This window comes from Halichoeres trimaculatus, unplaced genomic scaffold (genome assembly GCF_033239565.1).
Source record: "Halichoeres trimaculatus isolate MK-OKI-2021-1 unplaced genomic scaffold, fHalTri1.1 fHalTri1_scaffold_5, whole genome shotgun sequence".
Taxonomy (NCBI): domain Eukaryota; kingdom Metazoa; phylum Chordata; class Actinopteri; order Labriformes; family Labridae; genus Halichoeres; species Halichoeres trimaculatus.
Window position 1 is genome coordinate 31,568,558 of NW_027437183.1, and position 19,371 is coordinate 31,587,928.

Sequence of the window (19,371 nt, forward strand, 5' to 3'; positions counted from 1 at the left end):
AATGACATGAAATCAATGCACATCAGCCTCCTGTGAAGATACCTGAGCTCATACTGGAGTTCACACAGGTACTTCTCTCAGATCTCCTCTCTGCTGTTTTCATAGCCTATAGTTCTGGCTCAGGGCCAGCAGATTGATGTCTGCCAGTTGCAGCATGTCCGTCCATGTTACTCCTGGATGATGTGTGGTATAACCTCAAAGGAATGCAGTTTTGTAAATTCTGAACATCTTGAACAAAATACAACATAACAACAATTAGCAGCATTAAGAAGACTTGTCTCAACATAAGCAACAATTTGCTCCTGTAGGCTGTTCTGTACCATCTGTTCTTCAGTTAAGGATAACATAACTTTAATATTTTCATATATTTGTAGTTGTTTCCCTATTCTAGTTTAGACAGGTGTTGATACTTCAAAGAAATATTGATGATTTATTAACGTTTGTTTTGGTGTCTCTCATTGATGAATGTTGATGGATCTAGTTTTAACCTTGTAATGTCACATTATGTAATAACGCCCCAATTTGTTTTAATGTAATACATTTTCACTTCAGTATGAAATAACACCGCATTTTGTGATAAAACTCTTGAACGCAATATTTAATAAACCTTGCTGCATTATGTAATAAGTTCATACATGTTGCATCACTTATTACAAAATGCCGGTTCCGGCACATAACAAGTGAAAACTTATTACATATTGCGTTAAAGAATTTCATTACAAAATACAGCAGATTATCATGAAATGCGACATTGTTGCAGAATGAAGTGAAAATTTATTACATTATTACATATTGGGGCATTATTATTACATCATGTGAAGTTACAGACCTTTTGGGGAAGTGTTCGTTTAAGAAGTAGAAATAAAGATGTAACTACCCCTGTTTTCCATTTAAATTGCTAAAACACTGAGAACACTGAGGTGATGCTTCTCCTGCACGGGAGTACAGTGTGTCTAAACTGAATATATGTATCTGCACGTAATTCTGTGCACTTATACATGAGTAAGTGTATGCTTGCCATTGTGTGCATGTGTGCATAAGTGTGTGAGTGTGTATGTGTATGTTAGCATGTTTGCGTACATGCTTGCTTTTGTGCCCTTTATGTGTGTGTGTGTGTGTGTGTGTGTGTGTGTGTGTGTGTGTGTGTGTGTGTGTGTACGTGCGTCAAGGAGCAACATCCAGTTAGCAAAAATGAAGCCTATGCTGAAGTGCTAGAGGTCGCTGTTCGAGAATCCGCTTGGGGCTGGCTGCAGAAAGATTGGAAGTCACGTGCACACACAGCCATAAAAACAGACTTTTAAGGCATTAACATATTTACAGCCTGGTTCAAAAATGGCTTGGGTCTAAAACACTGATTTCACTATCAGCACACACTGTACAGTGAATGAATTTTTCTCTATCCTTGCGGTTTAGATCTCTTAGATCTCTAGGATCGTTTGATTTTCCAATCACAGGCACAGCTCAGGTCACGTGACGGCCGGGCGCCCTGTAGCTGCTCGAAGAAAAACTAACAGCCGGCGTCATAGCGACTGTGGCTGCGTCCACACATTGGCTTCATTCCACGGTTTCAGGAACAGACGGGTGACGTCGCGGATACTCCGTCAATGTTTTGTACAATCTATGGTGTGTGTGTGTGTGTGTGTGTGTGTGTCGTGTGTATGAATAGGTGTGTGCAGAGGCCTATATCACGAAGCGCGGTCAACTTATCCGCGGTAACTCACACCTATCCAGGATTGAGTAACCGTAACAATGGCAATCAGGATAATCGATTACACGACGCAAGTTATCAACACGGTAACTCAACCCAGGATTGACTCATCAAGAGCCGTGAACGGGCACGTAAAAGAGGAGGGCTCAGAGGCAGCTGACCAATCACAATTATGAGCGACTAAGAAAGCTCCGTACTTCACCGCTGAAGAGCAGCGGCTGATAATGCAGAAATACGAGGAGGAGAGAAGCAATAACTCGGTAAGGGGGAACACGGTAGCAGCGGCCAACCGCAGGCAGAATGCATGGCAATGCATAGCGGACTGTGTAAATGCCTAAGTTACTCATCAGTGGCTCAGTATGATAGTGATCACACTTCTAAATCTCATAAAATAATAAATGCTACTGTGCAAATGACTTGCGTGTATCCCAATTATCATGTCATTCTCCCAGATGTAGCTAATCCTTCTGGAGTCAGAAGAACATGGGAGCAGATAAAGAACAAATACAAGAACATCATCAGAAGAACATCAGAGTCTGTTTCAAGCAGTGGTGATTGCTCTAAGACTACAAGGGAAGCTCAGCTCCCCCTAAAATGTTCCAAAAAAAGTGGTGATATGTTCTGCTGTGTGTACATTTCATTGACTAAATCTGCGCTAGAATTCCTTCATCTTTTGTTCAGAATCAGCTACCTATCACAGGTAACTGGCTCCACCTCCTTCTCATTCATCCTGGGAACGCTATGAATTAATCCCAAAGTTACGTGAGGGCAGCAGCCAACACAGGATGCCGTAAACTTGCTCAGCCGCTCCTCATCCCCGACAGAGTACATGTAGCTGCCCGTGGCAAAGAATCGCAGGGCGATGCACAATGTCTGTGGGACAGTCAGTGCACCACTCCTGCGGGTTGCACGGGCAATGTACGGCTCTAATATTTCACCGAGGTAGAGTGGTCCGGGCCGTGAGAACCTATAACTCTCATACAGTGAATCGTCGCTTTGATCGAGTGGATCTGATCGGTCTTTAAACACCCTTTCTCTTCGTAACTCTTCTTACAACTTATGCACCTCTGTCCACCGGGTTTGGGAGAAAAGGGCAGGCCATCGTCTCTGAGAAGCCGATTGGCCAGTGGGAGTGGCTTTTTATAGGATCAGATTCAACCTCCAACTTATCCTGCTCCAGAGCAGGATAGCCGTTCAGAGTAGGTCACCATGGTTACCTACTCTGATAAAAAAGGAGCCGGCTTCGTGCTATAGGTAATCGAGAGTTAACCCTGAAGTTATCTCGCTAAGACACAAATCCTGCTTCGTGATATAGGCCTCAGCTTCCTTTTGTTTGTTTATTTATGATTGCAGCTTTGTTCCCTCCAAGTGGTCCGGTTTGGATCATCACAGTTTGGTATGGGTCAGATCAGTAAAACATGATCCTGTCTGTGTTTCCACAGCCAACCATGCAGCGTGAGCCATAGCAGCTCAACACAATGGACCCGAAATCCAATGAAGAAGAAAAACGCAACACAGTGAACATAAAGCAACAATGGAAGACATCCAGCAATTGGTCTGTGATTTCGTCTTTGTGATTTCCATGTGGATCTTTGTTTCAAAGTGCAAACAAGCAAGGAGAAATACAGCTGCCGCTGTCGCTCTGTAAGTGACGATACTTTTGGCCAATCAATGGACAGCAGTGTTTCTAGCTCCAACTATGAGGTCAGGACAGTATGTCTGGCATACCAACAGATTTCTAGGATTGGTGCCATGGATGGTTCAAAGCAACACACATTTGTGATTTCACACAAAGTGGTAACATACAACATACAGTTAGCAATCAACCTCTACATGCTCAGGTGAGTGGTAAACAGACCCCCCCAGTCAGTAAGGTATCTGGACAAGTACAAGGGGTCAATATATGAAAAGATCAGGGAATTGAGGTTTCAGTGAGGTCATATTGAAACCAGTTGAACTGGGATGTAATGGGAACCATACATGGGGACCGAGGCATCAGTTCTGGGCACTGAGGGACTGGAGATACATCTGTGCTCATCGGACATCTTCATGTTGTCCCTCTTGGTTCTTGTGTAGTCCTGATAATATTAGCCAAGGGTGATAATAAAGAGTCTCTGGAGAAGATCAAGCTCCTGGGGTCTTGTTTCAGTAACTCAGTAAACCCTCCTCATTGGAAGGCACAAACACGGCTACATGCGCAAGTCAGTACAGGGTCTAAGTAGACCTACAACATGGGCTATGGTGTACATTCAACCCAGAAGGTATTGTGATTCATCCAAGACTCTCTTCAGACTATCTCCTCTAAAGGATATCATGTTCCTCTGATCTGCAGTTTTAAAGATGATAAGGTCGGTTAAGCTCCCTTCAAGAACAGAACGTTATGAACATGTCAGCGTATGTGCTCTCTGTAATCTACTGATTCATCAAAGGTCTGAGTGACTCAAAAAACAAGGCACTGTACAGTCTTGAGCTGACTTGTTATTTCAAAATGTTAAATGAGTAAAAGTTTTTTAAGCCGTGTACCAACCTTGACATTTACACGGTGGAGGAATGGGGGCCTCTGCCTCGGGGACTATAATTTCAGTACATGTGGCACATGAATTTAAGCCATTAGTCAATCAGGCATGTGGCTCTTTTCTCTTTATTTAAAAAACAAAAACAAAAAAGAAAACAGGGAGGAGGTGGCCTGGCTCAGTGATGTGCTCAGTTGATTCCCACTTGGAAAGTAAAGGTTTAATCCCACATACTGCCCTAGTGGCTCTGCAAGCAGTTACTGAAGCTGTTTGTAAACACTGGTGGGTGTTTTAAAAGCAGCTGTATATGAATGTGACGTGAGTGAGTGGTTGGACCAAGTGGCAACCTCCGGTCCAAGAATATGAGACAGTACTGAAGTGCTAAACCTACCTCTGTTTCTCAAGTGCCTGCCTGAGGCTGACTCCGGAGGTACTGGATGTACCGGAAGTACTGAAAGTCACATACACACTAAGCCAAAAAAACAACAACAACAACAAAAAAAAAAGGTTTCCAACCAGAAATTAACCTATTTATAGCCTGGTTCAAAAAATGTCTCCTGTCTGAGTTGCTAAATTCATTATCAGCACACACTGTACAAGGGGTGATTTTTTTTCTAACTCGGCAGTTCAGAGGATATTAAGATTGCGAGCTCGCCCAATAAGAGGCACAGCAGAGGGTCATCTGACCGACAGGCGCCCTATGGGCCTTTTTCAAACCGCCCCCTACACACTCCCCCTCCATGACAGAGTGCACTCCGTGATGGAGTCACACTCGCTGCAGAATGAAGTTCACTTCATCAGGGTGCAGGGTATAAATACAGCTTTGGGACAGAAACTTCACTCAATCTCAGGCAGAAACAGATAAACAAGAAAATATAATGTATGAAATACAAAAGAAACTTACTCCCACGCTTCTTTGGCTGCATTTCTTTTTTTATTGAAGATTTTTTCATGTTTCATTCTTGCTTGAATAAATTATTTTGTTTTTGTAAATATTAAACACTCAAATAAACACAAACTGTCAGAACAAATGCAAGGCAGGCCTTAATCAATGAAATGTACATCTTAAGTTGTGAACATCTGCATGACAATCATTAAATATTTGTGTTAGTTTAACACTGTTTGTGCAGGCACATATGCGTGGAACTGACATTTGTCTGTTGCTTCCTCCATGGATGACACCGGACACAATTTAGCGCTACACGTGTTCAGCAAGTTGGCATCGGTGCAGACTCGCTTGTGAAGGGTTTTATGGCCCACTACCCCTCCCCGCGGATCGGTTTGGGATGGCCCTTAGGCCCCGTTTATATGACGCCGAAAACGGTCGATTCCGCAAACATTTCATTGCGTTTTGGCCTTCCGTTTAGACGAGACCACGTTGCAATTTCAGTGAAAATGCAAACTTTTGAAAACGCTCCCCAGAGTGGAAAGATCTGAATCCGCTCCTCCATCCAGCTACGTGTAAACACAGAGCGGAGCGTCTCAGGGTGAAACGCTGACGTCACCGCATGCACACTCGCAGTTTTAGGTGAAGGCTCCGCGCTCAGCCACATTTCCAGTTGAGCCAGTAGTTGGCGGTAATGGGCGTTACGGTTGGATTGCCGACCGTCTCACACAACAAAATGGCAGAAAAAGAAAGAACAGAAGAAGTGACTTGTCCTCCTGGAGTCGTATGAACGCGGATCGTTTTCACGCTGTCCTCATGTAAACGCGGGTGGCTTTTGAAAACGCAAAGGAAGAATCTTTGCGGGAGTCTCCGTATAAACGGGGCCTTAATGTGGCGGACACTCCGCGAGAACGCGCAAACGGAGGGGAGTGGGTAGGGAGAGTGTGTAGGGGGCGGTTTGAAAAAGGCCCCAAAGCTGTACGCTAAGCCCTTGCCACTACCAACATGGCGGCTATAGCCGATGTGTTTCATTTTCCGTTTCAGAAACAGACGGGTGACGGCGGGGAGACTACGTTCATGTTTTATAAAGTTAATGGGTTAGACACATAGAAATGCAAATCTATTTGTGATTATATCACAGCTTTTTCTAAAAGATTGTGACGTATCATCAGGTCTATGTGTGAACGACTAAAAATAAACACGTTCATCGCACATGCTCATATTTTCATGAACCGTGAACTGGACCACTCGGTTTATAACCAGAGTTGGGTATGTAACTACAAGTAACGAACGTTACAAGTAGTTAAATTACTTTTGATAGGAACGAATAGTGTAACGGCACTACTCCTCCTAGATTAGTAGTTAAACTAGAGTTACAAATGAAACGCCACGATCGTTACTTTTACAATGACTGCAAATAGAGCAACCAAAATACTACTATTTAAGCAGAGTTCTATTTATTACCACCAGTAGATTGAACTGTGGCCATACGAGCAACTACTCGCTATCTCTTCCGACTCAGTGCTGATGGAACTGTCACAGTAAAATTGGTTGCCTTGTATAAACCTGTGCCCCACTGACAACACTGCACTCCCTCCTACTGCAAATGCCCTTTTTAAAGGATAATTTTGGTTAATACAGCTTTTACATTGTTTATAGCATGAAGTAGAACAAAATACTCAACCAGAAGGCTTTCCTGATCCAAGCAGTGCTTCGGGAGATATTTAAATCCAAAATCGTGCAGCGGACGTCCCTATAATGCGATCCATCGGGGGCATAGACAGAGCCGCTCCTAAAACTGCATTAATCGTCCAAAAACTCATGTTTTTCACCAATATTGCATCATGGTCTGCTCCAAGTTAGTGCTCTGTTGCAGTGTGTGTCACTCCAGACAGCGCTGTTTGGCTGTAATGACCTCTGAACTCACGAAGACTTTGTTTACGATTGCCCCTCAAAGAAAGGAGTACTGGGCATGCGCAGTACTTTCTGGAGAGCTGACTGCGCATGCAGTAGTAGGCACTGCCTACTACATACTACTTTCATAAGCAGTATGTAGTATGACTGTTTAGTTGGGTTAATTTTGTAGTATGCTACGCTGGTCTTCAGTTCGAAGAAAACGGAAGTTGGCTATGGCTGACTTTTTTTCCCCAAAAAACTTTATTGAAAATGCAGAAAATAAACAAACCACAAGTAACTTATCTGCAATTATATTGCCAGAGAGAGCATTTTATATTAACTTTCAGTGGTGGAGATGATGAGGATTTAAAGATAAAAAAAGAAATGGCTCTTATATTTATATTCCTCTGCTACTCCGGTTGTTGTTGCTCCGCTCTCTGCCATTTTCACTTCTGATATGGGACCAGGCGCGTTGCATTGTGGGTAACAGTAATCGAAGCAGACTGGTCCGATGCATACTGTGGATTTTACCCGATTCAGTACATCATCCGGGTGTTTTTCTCATACTACAACTCTGACATTTGTTCGCATACTGCATACTGCATACTGCATTTTGGTCGGATCAGTAGGCACTGCTAGTATAGTATGCGGATTCGAAAACAGCCAAAGTCTTCATGAGTTCAGAGGTCATTACAGCCAAACAGCGCTGTCTGGAGTGACACTACTGCAGCAGAGCACTAACTTGGAGCGGACCATGATGAAATATTGGTGAAAAACACGAGTTTTTGGACGATTAATGCAGTTTTAGGTGCAGCGCTGTCTATGCCCCCGATGGATCGCATTACACGGAGCATTTTAAATTAACTTTCAGTGGTGGAGATAATGAGGATTTTTACTATGACAGTTCATATGCACATTATTTAGATTTTGTAGAGCAGGAGGAGAAGAGCGTGACCGTAAAATGCAAGTTATGCCCAGGAAATAAGAGGCTGAATACTGCGTGGAACACAACCGCGAATCTCTAGAAGCATATAAAGAAGTATCAGGGGGATAAAGTAGTGTAATGAGTAGTGTAACTTCGTTACTATTTCCATGGAGTAATCAAGTAGTGTAAGGCACTACTTTTTTCAATAGTAACGAGTGGAGGGATGCTGAGAGATTCTGAGCACTGTGTTTTACAGCAACAGACGTCAGATCTCTGACAGCGCTCTCCATCCATTCAGCATGGCTCATCCTGCAGACAGTTCACATAATACAGTTAGCAGCAGCAGCGTATGTGAGACCAAGGCGCACAAGGTGGGAATTTATTTGTTTATTTATTTATAAATGGTGAGGCAGAGAGGCCTCGTCCTGCTTAATAAAAAAAGTAAATTACAGTGTCCAAGTACAAATATTTGATTACCTCCCAAGCAAGCATGGAGGGAGCATACAGGGATTTTTTTTTTTTTTTTTTTTTTTTTTTGTGTGTGAATTGTCTTGAGGGAATAGAGCATTAGTGGCTCTACTGAAAAAGAGAACCTGTAGCGCAAAAATGAAAACTAAATAAATAAAAAATGGTGTTTCAGAAAACTCTTATTTCAGCCTCTGTCTGAAACACTTCTTTTGCTGTTTTCTCCTCAAGACTCCCCACTCCACAAACAGGCCTTTGCTCTGATTGGCCAGTCCTGGGGCCTTATCAGGGGCTGAGCTGTGGGCAGATCTCGCTTGAGGCCCACCCTGTCATGAACCATTTAGGAGATCTTTATGTGATGACTTCATCATCTCAGTAAGTACCCGTACTTTTTTGCTCACTGTTTTGATAATTTTAGAGACGGATTCATGAATTTCAAATATGAATGTGTAGAGGTTTGAAATCTGCACAGTTTTAGTTTAAAGATCCAGTTTTGTTATGTTATATCCATGAAAAATACATGAAAAAACAGGATCCCCCCTCTTTAACAGTATACTTTTAGGTTAACTGCTTTCTTTTTTTCTATTTACCCACCGCATGAGCTCCCTCATATATCATAACAGTCTGTATTTTTTTTTTATGTTCGCTCTCGCAGCATATATCTTCAACACCTCCAGTACAGGGGATATATGATGTACTGACTGCCTTCAAGGCTCCATTATGGAGTGATGGAGAACTGTAGAGCAACATCTAGTTTTTTATGCCTGTGAGAGACACCTCATCATCATCATCATCATCATCATCATTATCATCATCATCATCATCCTTTACAAACACAAATCTTGAACACTTGTGTGTCACAAAATAACACATGACGTGTTTTGGATTCAGCTTCTGCTGCACCTGACTGTACCTGAGTAATGTAATGGTGAAGACTGGGAGCTTTCAAAGCACAGTCCAAGTCTTCTTCTCACTGAACTGACAACATAACGATCAGTATGAGTTACAGTAATGACAGACTTTCCTAAAATGACATTTCCTGATGACTTTCTAAGTATTGTAATTACAGTGTATATGTGCAAAAGGCAGATAGGCTGACATGAAATAAAGTGTGCTGAAGATTGACACTGGAGAAGAAATAATGACCTGACATTTCTGTGCTGGCAGACTGTTACTAAGAAGCCAGTTTAATACCTTTCCATCTTAAGTTGCTCTCATTTTGCAGCTGCTGCAATTTTTTTTTACTGTGTGCATAAATTAATAAATAAAGCCAGTTGTGCTCGTATCCACATTATTTACCTTTTTTTTTATTTTTATTTTTTTACCCTATTTCATATTTCGATGACGAGAAGATACATGATATTGGGTTCACAAGACTGAGACAAGATGGGATTATTACAATACTTGTAATTATACTAAACTGACAGACTTTTTATTGAACAGTCACAAAACTAAGCAGGTTCATTTTGAAATGTTTAATCACTTACAACCATTGTTTTCACTAATTTGGCTCAGAACGTAAGGGCCGGCCCTTAGGTTTTGGTCCAAATTTTGACTTTTCAGTTTTGGCTGGAATTCCATGAAATATGTGTCCCCTGTCGAAGCACATGCCATCCCAGGTGACAAAAACACATACTGATAAAAGTCTGAGGGCTAAAACCTCTGTTTTGGGTTTTCCCAAATCTAGCTCAGAACGTAAGGGCCAGCCCTTGGGTTTTGATCCAAACTTTGATTTCCAGTTTTAGTTGAAATTCCATGAAAGATGTGTACCCCGTCAAAGCCCATGCCATCCAGGGTGACAAAAACGCATCCTTAAACAAGTCTGCGTAGTTAAACCCCTCTGTTTTAGGTTTTCGCAAATTTGGCTCAAATCACAAGGGCCAGCCCTTAGGTTTTGGTCCAAAGTTTGACTTTCCAGTGTTGGCTGAAATTCCATGAAATTCAAATCTGCCCCCTGTCGAAGCCCATGCCATTTGGGGTGACAAAAATGCATCCTGAAGAAAGTCTACGGGGTTAAACCTCTGTTTTGGGTTTTCACAAATTTGCCCCCTTCCCTCTGATTGGCCAGCCCTCTGGAGGCCTGCCGAGGGCGGAGCAATGGGCTGACCTTGGTGTTTTAGGCTCACACCTCCAACATGTCAGGAGAGGAGGTCCTTATGTGATGACTTAATCATTTCAGCAAGTCTCATGAAGATCTTGTGCTACTTTTAGAACAAACAGTTTTTAACAGTTTGCAGACAGATTCTGGGATTTCTAAAACATATGTAGAGGTATGAAAATCTTCACACACGTAGTTTGAAGATCCAGAATGTTACTTTATATCTGTTTTAAAGATATGGGATTGCAGAATACCCCCTCTTTAAACTCTCCTCCCTGATAAGTCTGCTGTTCCCTGCCAGATACCTCAGGACCTGCACTGACAGCATCATGAACTCCCATTTTTTACTGACGCCTGCTGGACCAACCTGAACAGCCTGGTCTGGTGCTGAGGATGAGATGTGAAACACTCCATCTTCACTGCTCTTGTCAGATTACCAGCAGAGCAAAGAAGCTTTGCCATGGATGCTGGGTTAAAGCCCTCACTGTCTTTTGCACACGCCGACTGATGACACATAATCTATTTAGAGGATTTGGGTAAGTGTGAAATTGAGTTCAGAGAATTAGCTGCTTCATGTCGAGGGGTTGCGTTAGAAACAGTTGGAGCAAGAGATCGGGGTAACTTCTGAGCTAAGGATCTTCAGTATCTGCAGTCAGGTCCATGCAGATAAGCATTTAACATGAGATCTGACACAGGAGAGTACAGAGGAGACACTTTCAGTCACCAGAAAACCCACAAACTATCACGTCAACCATAATAGCGTAAGACTAACACAGACTTTTAGGCTAACTTTGTGTAAGTCAGGTCATACTTTCAGTTTGTATCAGTGTAACATTCGCACACCAAGTGACCAAAAGCGGTGTTTGGATGATTTACATGTTGTAGCAAGTACAGTCACACTGCATGTATTCAGTAATACATCCATTCATGAGAACATTTTGATCCCTGCAGCAAAGAAAACAGTCAACAAGAAAAAATTAAATGAGATTTCTAGTAACTATCAGAATTCAAAAGCTGTAAAACATATGCATTTATCTTCCCCAGAGCATTTCACTGGTTATACCTTCATGTGATACCTCTGTGTTTATCATGACTTGCCAACCTGTTAATTGTTTCCTCATTAAACCCCCAAGTCATCATCACAATGAATAATGTAGAGGTGACTCTGAATAATCATAGATGCCTTTTTCAGATCAAAAACATTTCACAGTTTTATTTAACCCATATGGTTCTTCAGATGTGCTCACATGATTCATTATTTCCTAACATTAACTAACCCCATTAACACTTTAAATGATATTTAACTGATGCAAGGACCTTTGCTCACCATCCACCCTGTGTAAACAAAGGGAAAAAACACCACATGTACTTAATCTGAACTGATAAAACAGAACCAGCGCAGTGACAGAATCTGGTTCTGTTCACATAATCATCCATAAAAATGAAACAATGACAAAAATGACTTGCGGCTGAAACCAGTCACCCTCAACCTGTGAGGATTCATGGATGAGTTTGGGTCAAGTTTTGTTATTCTTGTCAGCTTAGCGTGCTCATAGGGGGCTGCCATCTTTGTTTTAGTGTCCCTGCCAGGACTAGCTTTTTAGTTTGAATGGACATCTGGCATAATTTCTTACTTAAATTTTGATGTATTTTATTCAATTTATTTAAATTTTTTGCTCAGATTTTCTTTTATTATGCATCTTAGTATTGCATCTTGTTATTTGTGCTGCTTTTAGTCTGTACAGCACTTTGGTCAACTTTGGTTAAATAAAGTTTACATTAAGTTGAATCACCAAATCAGACTTCTGTGAAATGAAATAAAATCACTGCTCTCAAACCCAAAAGGATCCTCCATTATGGTCAAAATAAGTTTCTGCAATGAAAGTGACTTCTGTTCTACATCTGTGATACCTCGTGGCTTTATTTCACTGCTCTCTATTTCCCAAGTCAAAGTAGAGCTAATCCAGGTTGTCAAATATCTCAGAAAATGTAGTTTTACATTAATTTCATTATTTATTAGTATCAATTTAGCTTCAATTATCATTTTTCTTTTGTATTTATGATGATGAAACTGTTTCAGACTCTGACATCACAATCAGTATGTGTCATCAGTTATGTTAAGTTTGCACCTTTTACTTACTACATGATTTCTCTCTCTTGTGTGATAGTGAGCCCTGTCTATCATTGTTTCCACCTGTGCCCCATTTCCTTTTGTCTTTTGCCAGAACATGTCTTTAAGTCAGCTGTTCACATTTGATGTTTCCAAATTTTTGTAAGCTTTTAGACTCCAATGAAAACTGTGATTTTAAGTTGATTCTTGATGATCCAAGTTTTCTCCAGCATTGATGTGATTTTTTTTTTTTTTTTTAAGTATGCATTATGTTACAACCTGGCTCCTGGGCTGTAGCAAGAACGGGAGGCGGACGAGAGAACTGCTGTTTAACATTCAATTTATTACAGCAAACACAGAATTAAACTGCTTCTTTAAAGTATTCGTCGAGCCAACAGTCACGCCACGCCACGTCTCTTCAGGATGCACGCTGTGCGGTAGGAAGCATCACACTGAAACAGAAGGGTGGGTTTTAAAGAAAAGGCACTACACCTGGCCCAGGTGCATTGTATCCTCTCCTGATGACCCCGCGACTGGCTCTGAAAGACAAGACACAGACACACAACCAGAAAACTGCCACTAGCAGCACCTAGGGGTTTAGAGGGGTCATCACAATTACTTAATACAGAGTCATTTTCTTTTGATTTTGAGCATTTGGCTCTTTTTGTGCTGATCCTCATCACCCTTGGTTAAAACATTTTGATTCCTCTGGGCTTCCTGGAAAAACAAGATATACATAGGATGAATGAGCTATTATTCTTGTGAGGTAATACCTTCCTGTCTACAAAAGTAAATCAGGCCTTCAAAAAATCTGACTAAAAAAAAAAAAAGAATTGGTCCTCTGAGGGTTTTCAACTAGTTAAAGTAATAATTACTTTTGACAGAGAAAATAGCTCTGTTACAGGTAAGCACTTCAGGGACTGATCACAAAAATCCTAATCATGCACTGAAAATACGTTCTTTTTCAAACCTCTCTTCACCTATCATCATTGCTGCATTAGTCAGCCCCGTGATACCAGGACCCTGGCATTTATTTGCTATTCTTCCTTCCATGTTAGCTAAGGGCCAGCCTTGCAAACATCAAGTACGTTGACCCAGAAGGGCACTCTTCTCGCAGAGGAAGACAGAGTCTCCAAACCATCATCCCCAAGGATATCTTGGTTATCCAGATGAATGTCCACCTCTCTACTGCCATGCTGCTCACCTGAGAGCTGATCAAACGACAAGCACACAAGTGTTGTTTCAAGCCCCTAGCTGTTATAACGCTGCAGCGCTCACATGTTGCTGGATCCACTATTGACACCTTTACCTGCTTGAGTCCAATACAACTGATGCAGAAGGGATGGGTCTGGGACACAGCTGAGCATGGCAAGATTCTGCATCTCTACCCGTGTGTCCCTGAGCAGAAGCTGGGTCACAGATGTCTGCTTCTTCTGGTGTTTTTGAGAGGGGCTTTGCTGAAGGCTCACCTCTGGATACAGTTATGAATATTTCATAGAACGTACCTTTGCCGTGTAAGTGTCTCTGTCAGCTCAGCCCGCTGGTTTCCACCCCCTTCTCTCATGCCAAGTGTTAATACACATGTGGAAAGTGCTCGACAGTTTGTTTTTACTGGGACATCATAAAGATGACCCAGCCTGTCCTTACATGACTATAAAAGATGAAAAGCAGAAGAGATAGTGTGCTTTATGGAAAGAAATCACAGCAGGGTAGCAGAGTGTTTACAGCAACAGAGAGGCAAATGTGAGAGTCGCAGTCTGCAAGTCAAAGAGCACAGACACAGATTCTGTGGGTGAGTGTTTTCCTCTTTCTTTCACTTTATGTTAGCTGTAAAAGGGGAGAAACATTACAAGGTGAGCAGTGCAGGTGGATAAATCCTTCAAGATCCAACTGACTTAGGAATTAAATTAACGACAAGCTTGTTATTTTTAATCTTTGATTCACTGAATCTTAGCACGATTATTGGTTTCTCCGAAATTTTTCCCCATACTGACATGACAGCTCACACAGTTGCTGCAGATTTGTCGGCTGAACATCCATGATAAGAACACAACAACCTCAGAAGGGAAAAAAAAAACTAAACCTTGGTACAGTAGCATGCACAGACTTTTTGAAGGGCGGGGGCTAAAAGAAAAAGGCACACACTGTGTGTTTTTTGCCACCCAAGAGAGCAGTTCGTCATATTTAACCATCCAAAAAGGCAGTGAAGTATGTTTTGACAACTAGGAGGCCACTCACTTTGGCACACGTTTTGACTCCTGAGAGGGCACTTTAGTGTGCATTTTTGCTCCCTATAGGACACTTCAGTGCATGTTTTGGCTTCAAAGAGGGCATCTGAGCACGTGTTTTTCAACAATTGGGCCATGAGGGGTTTGACCACCCTCCCTCCCCCTCTCTGTGCACATCACTGCCTTGGAGTCAATACTTTCTCAAAGTTTACAAAATGAAATACTTGTAAAGTATAAATAAAGTCTGGTTCTATGGTTGCCAAATATTAGATAGTACATTATTAAACAGCATTAATATCAAGCTAATCATTGTTACAATAATGAGGGGGTACTTGGAAAAAATGTCTAATCTGAAAGGGGTTCATGGTCTGAAAATTTTTGGGAAACCCTGTTATAGAGTACAGTCATTTTAATAAATATAAAATATGACAGTTATGGTGAAATGAGTAATAGAGTGTTTACCAGCTGTAATGTGACATGGCGGGTGTTTTCATGTAAGTCACTCATATCTATTCATTTTTCCTGTTCATCTTAATGCAGCAAAAAGCAGCAGATGAGCAGATGTCGTCTCTTTGTTCAGCATCTATTCGTCTGCATTCATTAATAATCATCCTGTGATGATGCAGTGCTTCAGTAATGAGAGAGCGAACGAGAGCAACAGATTGTGATTGATGGGTGACATGCCTGCAGAGACGTGTGGGGGGGCTAATAACACGGACAGCACATAAGCAGATGGTGGTTGATATGGAGCAGCCGCCTTGCTCCATTCGGTTAATTAGACTGTGAGGAAATCGTGTTAGATTTGGCACCTTGTTTGCAGCTCGTGGAGATTTCTTTATATGGTCACAGGCAGGAAGCTGCTGAGGAGCTTTTCTCTCAAGTTATTAGCAGACATCATTCAAGAGAAGCAAGTCTGAGTCATTATTTGGTTATATATAGTGATTTTTTTATTTAACATTTATGTGAGCGATGAATGATCCTGGACACACACTTTGTCACAGTTTTTTAGCCGTCTTTCTTGCTCATCTTTAGACTGTGTAAGATACCTGATTCTGATTGGTCAAAACCATAGACTGTCTATAAAATGGACAGCGTGGCTCCGCCATTTACGGTTTTAAAGCAAAAAATCCCCCATCACAGGTGCAGTCATTGGCAGCAGTAATGCAGGCAGAGTCTGGGCAGTAGAGACTGTGAGGGATTCTGGGAGAATCTGTGTGGAGCTGGTTGACAAAAATGATATTAGAGTCCCCAGAACGGCAGCTGTCAATCATTGTTAAACCTGACATAAAACCTCATTTTTAACCTCTCATAACTAATGAAAATGAAACGTTTCAGGAAAAGAGGACTTGTGTACAAGACAACCAAATAACATCTTTAAATCCCCACAACAATAGGATGTGACAAACATTTCTATGAGGTGTATTAATTTTTTGAAGTTTGACCACAGCCCATTTGGAATGACTGGAGAGTCAGTTTTTTTTAACCTATACTGCAGCCAGCCACCAGGGGGAGCAGTTTTTGTGGAGACCTCACTTCGAGCTGAGCAAAATGACGTCCATTTTTTTTTACAGTCTAAAGTCGAAACCCCTTCAAAGAGTTGACATCACAGACTGAAAGATGGGGTCAAATTGTTAGCTTCTGTTAGCATCATATTTGTAAACACAGTGTATAAAAGTTAGCTTTAGTTAGCATGCTCATTCAGCTGGCTAAACAACATGGGTATTTCCATCCCGGTGCCTGTCCAGTAATCTCAGAAACAGCAGTTGAGAGTCTCGACAAAGAAACTTAATGATAGCAGCAGGGTTCAAAGTTGTGAGGTAAATTTTCAAAGGTGTGTCAACCGCAGAGCTCAGAGAGAAAGGAGAGCTGGGTAAGGACAGTTTATTGCCAATAGGACTGTGAGGACTTTCAAAGTGTTCTTGAAAAAGTCTAGATATGCCTGATCATAATCTGTGATTATCAGCGCCCAAGTAGGTAATTTCTAAAAGATACTTTTCAGGTTCTTGGTTGGGTCAGACAGAATTGATTTATGGCACTCAGTCCCCATGACAACACATCAGCCAACAAAGTTTAGCAGTGAAAAGAGAGATCTGTGTTATTCTCTGCTGAATAGGAGTTCTTGTATTTATTTCATAGTAATGATGGACACTGGAGCTGGACTTTCTGACAGGTTTTTTTTTTTTTTCTAACTTTATTTTATACTGTGGAAATAATGTAGCTTCCTGTGGGATAACTTGTACCTCCAGGGAAATTCTGCAAGGCCCCGTGCAAATTTAAATAGGGAGGCCATGCTCTTTGACATGGATGCACAGTTACCCCTTCATATAATAATAAAAGACATAAGTGTTAGAAATATAAAATAAAAATAATGAAAAAAAAAAAATGCAGGATTGCAGCCACAAGGCCCCTGAGTGGCTTGAGGCCCTGTGTGGGTGCACAGCTCGCACAGTCCTTGATACACCTCTGTATTTTTGAAGTTTTCTCTGTGCCTTCACTGGCATTACATCAAACCCTGCAGAGCCCCTCCAGCTGCCCTCTCCACCTTTTTGCTGCTGCAGAAAACCTGCAGATGGTTCTGCAACTTTAAATGCATTTGTCAAAGGTGAGTGAGCACCATTAAAACTCGAGCTGACCCTCTTTGTGTTGAACAGTAGGTAGCTTTATGTAAAAACGTGGCCAGCGGGCAGGAGGTATTTCATCAAGATAAACTCATTTCTTTTTACCTGCTGGCAACACGCAATCACCATCTCCCACTTTGCATATAAATATGATATATGTTAGTGGTGTATTGTGTGGAGGAGGCATTATGAGCTGTTCACACAGATTTAAACAGGGGCTGAGTCCATTATGGTGCTGCTCTCATCAAAGATGGGTCTCTACAACCACCACAGCTGAGACAGAGACCTGATCAACAGAGCAGCATCTCAGTTTGTAAGTGCTACGAGACAGTTCAGACATTCACCTGAATTTGATGTTGTTCAAAGGAAAACAGGGAAGCTGAATTAAACACCACACGGAGAATGATCAGAGCCGAAACAAAACTCTCAACACAAACTGCCGTGTACTGATGGATGTGTGCCCTGAGATCAACATGCCCTATTTCTCAAAGAGTTATTACTTCATCTAAAAGAAAAAAAACAAAGTGTTGTGGTTGAACCCAGTAATGATGCTCTTAACATGCCTCAGTAAAGCCACCTCAGCTCTGTTTAGGAGCTAACCAACTCTTCAGCATTCAGCACGAGGAGGTGCTGTGTGTTATAAATGTGTGATTTCCAAATGTCACTCAAGGGATGATTCACTGGTTTCACAAAGCAGTCGACAAGGAAACGTGCGTAATTCTTACTTGGTGTATGATCTTTGTAAACATCAGAGTTTATGATCTACATCCAAAGTTTATGTCTTATTTTTTAACCCCATATGATAATCATCAACCAGATCCAAACTCTTTCCAGAGGCCACATTTGGTTAAAATCTTGCAGACATAGCCTATTAATTCTAAACATCAGCAAATTCTGCTTCTGACCAATGTTCTCCATTAATTTAATATCTCCATTTCAGCGATATGCAGAAAATGTGTCAGGATGTTTTTATGACAGGATCAGGATCTGGATTTTATCAGAATTGTTTTTTTTATATTTAGACCATTTTGATCCGCACACAACATGTTTAGACCCAAATTTCTCTTATCCTGCATTCTGAACTTTCCTATGCACAACTTTTTTCTCTTTTCTGCTCCATCTCATAACTTTAATCTGGTCTTCTGTCTTCTTATGTGTTTTTTGAACTTTCACATTTCCACATCATGATAAATTCATTCATTTAAAGACGTCAGCTGTAAGAGCTGTTGAGTTACTGCAGAATGTACAGAGCTTTAGCTTCATACAAGTAGCCTATGCTCAGTCCAAATGTAGTTTAGTGAGATGTTACTAGATATAGTTTGTTTTGTGGCCTTGACAGAAAGTGTAACTGTACACATCATTTAGAACATGATTCATTTCTGTGACATAATTAACGCACAGTAAGATGAAAGCTGGGGGCTGTATGAAAAACAGACACTGGGTCACGACTGGCCAAAGGTTTTTTGGAGGGACCAACTAAAAGAGAACCACGTCTGGTCCTCCACAGAAACTGATTTCTAAGCAAGTGTTGATGTCTCAGTTCTAGCAAAATATTACATACCTGACTCTGTAGGAGCCACACTCAATTAAAAATGTCAACAAAATGTCTCAATTAAGAGACAAAATGAGGCTTGAATTCCTTGAAGTGACTTAAAACATGTCTGCCAAATCTGGCAAGAAAGTCAAGTTTCTCCAAAGTAAAATAACGTGTCAATATAAGAAACTTAACCAGGGAGTTTTCTTACCCCACTGGCAGATTCTCTTTTAGTCATTTCAAGCAAGTCAAACCTCATTTTTTGTCTTTCAATGTCTTTCCTGGAAAAAAAAAAAAATCTTGACTTGACCAGAGAAAGTTGCTTACATTAAGTCTCATGAGAAGATTTTTACTACAAATATGACATAAAAGTTCAGATTTCAGGGTTTT